The sequence below is a fragment of the Manis pentadactyla genome, chromosome 4 (assembly GCF_030020395.1).
Source record: "Manis pentadactyla isolate mManPen7 chromosome 4, mManPen7.hap1, whole genome shotgun sequence".
NCBI lineage: Eukaryota > Metazoa > Chordata > Mammalia > Pholidota > Manidae > Manis > Manis pentadactyla.
This window is the reverse complement of record NC_080022.1, coordinates 180,230,149-180,237,220: the sequence shown is the minus strand read 5'-3', so window position 1 is coordinate 180,237,220 and position 7,072 is coordinate 180,230,149. Positions and strand designations below refer to the sequence as shown.

At 42.1% G+C, this 7,072-nt stretch overlaps 1 long non-coding RNA gene across 1 annotated transcript; it reads left to right on the top strand.

Annotated features, from left to right (window-relative positions):
• The first annotated feature begins 3,968 nt into the window (after positions 1 to 3,968).
• LOC130683710 (uncharacterized) lies at positions 3,969 to 6,638 on the top strand. Its single transcript, XR_008997584.1, has 3 exons — positions 3,969 to 4,102; positions 5,957 to 6,074; positions 6,331 to 6,638. It is a non-coding gene; the product is annotated as an uncharacterized LOC130683710 (long non-coding RNA).
• Positions 6,639 to 7,072: the final 434 nt, after the last annotated feature.

The window sequence follows — 7,072 nt, the reverse complement described above, 5'->3', positions numbered from 1 at the left end:
AGTCCTCCCCCTTCTCCCCAATCCTCTCCAGGGAACTGTTATGCCTAAACATATTTGGTAGCCCTTGGGTTTATGATCAGTTCCTGGATGGGGTCTGTTTGAATAAAGGGAGGTGGAGAATTTGGTCCATTTTTTTGTACCATGTGAGGGCAAAAAACATTCTTTTATCATTATCTAGATATTTCAAAACACATATAGGTAAAAGCTATTGATGCAAAATTGTGCATGAGCCTGGCCTTAACCTTAAAATTCTAAGCTAGTTAATAAGGGCATGCAAAGAACCAACCCGCTCCCTTATATAATCCTCAGAGGTCAATGTCATGGACTGAGCATTCCCCCTCCTCTTTCAGCAAATGAGATACAATGTACTAAGAAAAGTCGAGATTAAAAAAAAAAATAATTACCTGATGCTTTCATGTCTTAATCAGGGATATTTTGGTCACAAAGAAGATAAATCTACTTAAATAAGCTCAAGTAAAAAAGAAGTCATAGCAAACATATATCTGGTAAGGGGTTAATACAGAGAATATATAGAGAACTCCTACAACTCAAAAACAATAAAACAACCAGATTAATAAAAATGGGCAAAGGACTCAAATACATGTTTCTCCAAAGAAAATATACAGATGGCCAACCAGCACATGAAAGGGATGTTCAACATCACTAATCATTAGAGAGATGCAAATCAAAACTACAGTAAGATACTACTTCACACCCATTACTATGACTTGTATAAAAAATGTTAATTAAAAAAAGAAAACAAGTGCTGCCAAGGATGCAGAGAAGCCAGAACTCTGGTGCATTGTGGGTGAGAATGTAAAATTGTGCAGCATTGTAGAAAACTGAATGGTAGTTCCTCAAAAAACTAAAATCTTAATTTCCATATGATTCAATAATTCCACTTCTGTATATACCCCCTCCAAAAATTGAAAGTAAGATCTCAAAGAGCTTTTGCACACCCAGGTTCAGGGCAGCATTATTCCAAAAAGTAGAATGGCCAAAAGGTGGAAGCAATCCTTGTGCCATCGATGGATGAATGGATCAAGAAAATGTAGTATGCAGTATGTACATGCAAAGGAATATTATTCAGCCTTAAAAAAGAAATCTTATCACATGGGACAACTTAGATGAATCTTGAGGACATTATACTAAGTGAAATAAGTTAGTTACAAATAGACAAATAGTATGTGATTCTGCTTCTATGAGGTACCTTGAGTAATCAAATTCATAAATACAAAAAGTAGAAAGGTAGCTGCAAGGGCTGAGGGAAGGAGAGAAGCCAGCTGTCGTTTAGTGGCTATGGAGCTTCAGTTTTACAAGATAAAGAGTTCTGGCAATGGACGGTGGTGATGGTGCAATGTGAGCGCACTTACCACTGAACAATACACTTAAAAATGATCAAAATGGCAGATTTTATGTGCATATGACCATAATTGAAATTTTAATTTTTTAAAAGAGGTCATGATTTTAATGCTAATGGAAGAATTTCACATGACCCAGTTTCTGACAAGTAGAACCAGACCCCTCATGGGCATAGGAATATCCCTAGGTGGCTCCTCCTTCTCCTTCTCTTCTTCCCTCCTGTTTTTTTTTCTCTCTCTCAGTCTCTTGCACTGTTCTCTTGGATTTTCCATTCCTGTTCGGGGTAGACAGACCCCAAGATGACCCCTAGCAATCCCTGTGTTCTGGTACACACACTCTTGTGTAAGCGCCTTCCCTTGAGTGTGGGCAGGACCCACAATGGACTTCTAACCAGCAGAATACTACAAAGCTGAATGCATGTCCCTTCCATGATTACATTCTATTGCAACGTCTGTCTTGCCAGCCGGCTCTCTCCCTTGCTGGCTTGGCTGAAACAAGCGGCTGTGTTGTAAGCTGCCCTATGGAGAGACCCACGTGGCAAGGAGGTGAGGCCCAGAGGCCACAGCAAGCTTAGGAATGAATGATGCCAACCACTGTGTAAGTAAGCTTGGGAGTGGATCTTTCCCAGAGGGGTCTTCAGATAAGACGTCAGTGTCAGCTGACTCAAAAACAGCCTTGTGAAAGACCCTCAAGCAAAGCAACCAGCTGAACCATGCCCAGATTCCTGACCCATAGGACATATAAAATAATACATGTGCATTATTTTAAGCCACTAAGTGTACAGTAATTTGTTAGAATTCAGTATTTAACTCATACATACTCTGTTCTCCTCTACAGAGCAGCCTCCTCTGTGAGGATTCCAGCTCTCAGGTATGTCTGGAATGGGATTTGCACCTGGCCACGGCATTGACTCTGAACCCAGTATTGCTCCTCACAGGCAACCTAGCTGGTTCCCAGGACCATCCAACTGGCCCAGTGAGGCTCAATTCCATTCCCTGGGGCAGATGGGCACCTATCACCAACAGGCCTTCCCACCAGGTACCAGGACTGCAGCTGAAGGCAGACTTGTTTCAAAAGGGAGTGTGGCCAGGAAGCCATGGCCAGTGTCTTGAGCACATTACACCTGTCTTCTGCCTGTTTTCACTTTTCTTTCTTTCATAATGAAGTTGAGGGTTGGATTGTTATTATTGAGACTTCGGAATTTTTCTACAGGTTAGAGGAAATAAGATAAATCATAACAAAAATATTCACATTATCTAAGCTTTGCAACTAAGTAAAACTAAATACACTGTATAAATATTATCTACATTGGCTAATCTTGCAATTAAAGTCCCACACTGCTGACCCTTCCAAAGTGTAGTGGGCTGTACAGTTGCTCTAAATTAAATAAGCTCCCAGAGTTTTCTTATTTTAAAAAATTATCAAATGGTGAAGTAGTTCCAATATGGTCAACTCACCTTCGTGTAGAATGATTGTTTGTAACATTGACCCAAAACCTTCTTTTCCTAGGCATAAATACTAAAACAATTATCCAATAACCCCCCATATCACTAATTGTTTTCTTTTTTGCATATGTTTTGGCTAGTTGCCTAAAATACTTTTTGGAAACAAGGTTAGATTTATAAGTAAAGGGAGAAAAGTTCTCTTTCTTTAAAGGCCTGTTTCTTTTGCAATGAACAGAAGATGAGGGAGACATTTTGGAAACACAACCAGTGGAGAGGCAGAATTGAAATGCTTATTACAGTTGGCTTGCCTAAATGCTCTTAAACTACTCCTGAATAGAACTAGGGGACATACATTAGCATCTGGCTGTTTTGCTTAAACCAGAAGGTAAATTGTTAAAATCTTCCGTGCTTCCAAACACAGAGCAGACTTCTACCTCTTCTCCAAAAAAGTTGCATAATTAGAAAAATTCATATCACTGAACCAATTCTTTGCTCTTTTTGCTTGCAAAAGTCAAAGTTTATTTTCCTATTCTCCCTTTGAAGAAAGACACTTGTGATAGATGGTGGATGACAGTCCAGGAATTTGACCAAAATGACAGAACACGCCCTATAAGCAGCTGTGGGTTGGCTACGGTTCTGTCTTTCGTGCACATCTAGTGCAATGCAGCCAATGGAAAGAAACAGTCATGTCGGAGCATGCCATTAATCCAAAGGGCATTTGCATTGGGTGTCAAATACACACAAATCCAGTTGCTACAGGTCACTCCAGCTTCAAGAAACCAGTAAACAGGTGGGACACCTTCAATAAACTACAGTTTAAAACTTTTCTGCAAATGCACTATGTCTGATTTCAACTCTTCAGATGCCGTACATCGAGACGGGCCCTGGAGAGGAGTCATGGAAGGGTGGGGCCAGACAGTGCATGGGATTCAGGTCAAAACCCATATAAGAAGGTATTCGACAGTCACCACTCTCCCCACCTCCTGCATTCCAGTGTCTTGGCTGGCCTAATGGCCCCGGTTAGCCCAGCATTCTCATTTGTCTGCATGTGGCACCGCAAGGGGCGGTCACTTACAAGTGACAGCAGATTTGGAAACAAAGACACTGTGCTTTTTCCTCCCCACAATGAGGAGTTTCTTACAGTCTGAGAAGAGAGGGAATCTCAGATCTGAAGGTCGCCACCTCTGATCCCATTATCAGTAATTTAGATAGAGTACAGCGATGTGATGCACCCATGCCCACAGTCTCAAGCTTCTTTTGGCGATAGGCTATAGCTCCATGGCTGCAATGACCAGGTAAGTCCCAAGACTTTGTGGCTTCCCCCTGCAGAACTGATAGACTTTAAAAACCAATGTAACATAAAAACAGGAGCTCTGTTAGAGAAGAGATGAAATACCACCTTGTTTATATTCCTAAAACAGTTACTTTAGCACCGTATCAGTACCATTTTGGGATGCTTCCTTTAAAATGCAGATTCCCTGGCCCCATCTCAGGATTCTGATCCAGTTGATCTGGAGCCAGTGCCCTGAAATCTGTATGTAATAGAAAACTCTCCTGTGATCAAATATAGCCAATCCATGGCCTCATGTGATGGAATCGGGTTTTAGAACCACTCCCAACCCATTGCATTATTACAGAAATATAATATTCTGGACACCTCAAAGTCTGTGGTTTGGGAGAGGCCCCCTGTTAATTATGTCCTGATTCTACTTCTGCAATCTGTTGCCCCTGGAAAAATCATTGACGTGTCTCTCTCCTTCCTCTCTGTTTTTCCTGTTGCCTTTCCATTTCCTCTCCTTTCTACTTGTGTTCCTCTTCTCCTATTCCTCCTTTGCTCATACTTTTAAAAACTTATTTCTGATCTGCCTCCCAGGCTTCAGCTGGGAATCATTAAGTATGATTCTCCCAGGGTCACATGTTTACCTGGGGTTTTCTGATATTGTCACCCTGTCAAGAGTCAGCTGACTGCTGAGAAAGTACATTCTCAGGGGCGCAGAGATCCCTGGACCCAGAAAGCTATTGTGAGGCATTGAAGTGGACTGCAGTGGTTGCTGTTGTGTTTTCCAAAGGGTCACTCCTTCAGCTGAATTCAGCTGTAAGTTAGGAAGTGATTCCAACTGCTGACCCACAGGATTGTGCTGCCAGTGGTTCCAGCAGAATTTCCCAGCAGCAAAGATACCCAGGACAAGAATTCAATCTAAAAAAAGCCCAGCTTTCATCAAAAGCAGAATTCCAAAGCAGGCAACCATTAGGAGGCAGCCGGAAACCTACTGGGGGTTGTAGGCAGTTGAACTGTAAGGGGCAACTTTGACTAAGATCATATTAGTAAACTCAGCCAGCCATGGTCAGGAGGAGGAGAGGGGTGGAGGAGGGGAGACGGTCCATGGACCCCCTGCAGTGTGTCAGGCACTGGGCCATGGATTTGCACGCATATCATCGCATGTGATCTTCATGAGGGACCTGTGAGGGTGAGTGGTTTTGCCCTATTTTCCAGATGAGGAAACTGAGATGCCAATAAATTAAGTATGATTCTCCCAAGTGGAGCCAACTGACTTGAATTGCAGAGTTCTTTTTGTTTCACAGCACTCTCACTTACATGTCTCAAAGAATCTGGCTCTGTGCCCATCAGGTAGTGTAAGAGAGGTCTGAGAGTTGTCTTGTTCAAACCCACTCCTCTGAGAAGTTATTTTGGAGTCTTGTCACATCACAAACCTATGGAGCTAGAAGGGATGTCAGAGGTCATCAAGTCAGTATCCTCAGGTTTCAGGTGAAGACTCAGAGCCCCAGAGAGGCAAAGGGCCTCTCATCACACAATTACGGATGCAGCCAGGACTAGAACCCAGTGCTTCTAATGGGCACTGATTTCTTACTTCTAACACTAAAAATACTTCTAATTATTAGGATACTTTTGCTGTAGGGTTTTCCAAAAAACTATCATATTTATTTTAAAAATATACCAAAACTTAGTATGTGGCCATGTAAACTCCTACCCCAAGCTGTGATCCTAGGGGCCCAGCACGAAACTAGCTCAGGAGCTCCTGAAACACATCGTCCTGAAGTCCTTGACATGAAGCTGTGTGATTGTCTCTAGGTTTCTGTTCCAGGTGGAATCACCTAGAATGGCTACAAATTCTGTTACTCCCTTCAAGGTTCTTGCCACACAGCTGCTCCCACCAAAGCTTAGCCTCCAGAATCATCAAGAAAGGACTCCTGGGAACCTCTGACATTAGGGAAACCCTATGCCCACTGCCTGGGACCATTGCTGAGGTCAGTAAAATGGGGATCCTACAGAATGATACCTGCCCCTTACAGCTTTCAAACTCCAAGGCAAAAGATGAGCGAGAGAGGGAGTGTGTGAGAGGAAGAGAGGCGATAAATGATTCTCAGCATTTACTTTGTTCCACTCAGTCCATAACCCTGGCAGGGTGTCTGCCTTTATAGATGCACGTACACATAAATTAATGCTTCCTCTTCCTATATCAGGCAACTACTCAAGTTAAGCTTTTCTTGCCCTTTTTCCTAGATCATCGCAGCAGGAGGATGGTCTCTAAGTTCACAGAGCCGTGATCCCGGAGAGCATAGAAGTTTGTGTAGATGTCCAGATCCTTGGAATGTAGGCATAAACTCCTGCACAACAATGATGGCATTTACAGCTGGCTTGTAGCCCAGTATGCGCATTTCTCCTTCCTACCTGTCCTCCCAGGTAACGATTTCCTTGACGCACATATTCCTTAAGAGTTTGATGGACCCCATGAAGACAGAAACCAACTTGTCTGACCTTCGGATAACCATATCCCCATTACCCAGAACAGTGTCTGGACACAAGAGGGACTGAACAAACACTTCTCTGATGAATGAATAAACGACATGGCATGTCATGATACGACAGTGCACAGCAAAAGTCATTTAATTATTTGCATACATAACTGCGGTCTCAAAACACGAGATTCAGTTTTCCCAATTCAGTCCAAAATCAATGACTAAAAATAAGTAAAATTAGTAAAAAAGTAGTAAAATTAGTGAGTAAAAGTAGGTTGACACCACTGTTCATTGCTAACTAGTGCAAAATTTAAGAGAACTTCATAAAAACCTTGTAGAAAATCAATTAACCCTCTCTAAGGTTAGAGATCAGGCACTTTATAAACAAATAAATTAGAAACAAGGAGGAAATTTCCAACAGTTGAAATTCAGTAAGCTGGCTGTAGGAAGGAAAAAGGACTATTGTTTTAAACAAGTTGGAAACAATGTCTGTGTATGCCATATGA